This window comes from Aplysia californica, unplaced genomic scaffold, assembly GCF_000002075.1.
Source record: "Aplysia californica isolate F4 #8 unplaced genomic scaffold, AplCal3.0 scaffold00777, whole genome shotgun sequence".
Taxonomy (NCBI): Eukaryota; Metazoa; Mollusca; class Gastropoda; order Aplysiida; family Aplysiidae; genus Aplysia; species Aplysia californica.
In genome coordinates, this window is record NW_004798047.1 from 151,491 (window position 1) to 152,470 (window position 980).

A 980-nucleotide genomic window follows, 5' to 3' on the forward strand; every position below is an offset into this window, starting at 1 on the left:
ACAGACAGACAGACAGACAGACAGACAGACAGACAGACAGACAGACAGACAGACACAGTTCAAAGTCCCACTGTCTATCTTATTTCTGTTTCTCCAAGCCGAATCAAGCAGGGGGTGTACTTACGTACCAAAATAAAACTACCACGGGGAAAATAAACAGCAGCCATTCCTTACGTGGAAATGAAAACAGTGCTTAGATTATTCCAAAGTGTTTATTCTCTTGAACGAAACCCGAAAATCGATTGCCTAATAATTCAGTCCCGTCTTGCTTGCCCGTGTGCTTTTTTGAATAAGGTCAACGTCCTGCCACGACTAATCTGTGCGGTACTGGTTTGTCCTCTCTTTGTCCTTGTTTTGTTGTTGTTGTTGTTTTTTTTTGGGGGGGGGGGCTGGTTGGGGGAGGGGTGGTGTGTTCTTTTTAATGCTGGTCTTTTTGCACATCATTCCACAAAATTTAGATCAGCGATTGTCAACCTTTTTACAGTCAGCGCCCCCTTTTGCTACCTTTTACAGGTTAAAGTGTCCATACTGTCCACCTACACATAATATTTCAAAGTGCAGCATTCCATGATAAAACTGCAACTACCAGACGGATTGACTGATTTATTTCCAATAATTACCAAAGCTTTATCATTTCTCCCGCTAGTGATTGACTTCAGCCAGGTTGGCAATCGCTGATTTAGATCACTTAGAAAAAATGCTTGAAAGCTGCCTGTCAGGGCCAACTCGTGCTGAGAGGGATGCGACGTCCAAGCAGAAAGACCGAGATATTCGGTTACAATTCAACCCCACACGGGAACCAAAACTCAAGTCTGGGGGCTCTCGTGGTCAAGAGGTTATGGTGTTTGCTTCTCATTCAATAGGACCCGGTTTCGAATCCGGAAAGCCACCGAAAAGTTTCTTCTCTAAAATTTTCTCCTTTCACCTCCTTTCCTGCTCTCTCACCATGTTCTAGTGTCTGCTTTCGTCTCCACTTTCTA

General features: G+C 44.0%; 1 protein-coding gene across 1 annotated transcript in view; it reads right to left on the reverse strand.

Moving 5' to 3' along the window:
* The window catches only part of LOC101851300 (monocarboxylate transporter 10), a gene marked incomplete in the record, with an annotated part of 80,446 nt that overhangs the window by 38,119 nt on the left and 41,347 nt on the right, over positions 1-980 (reverse strand).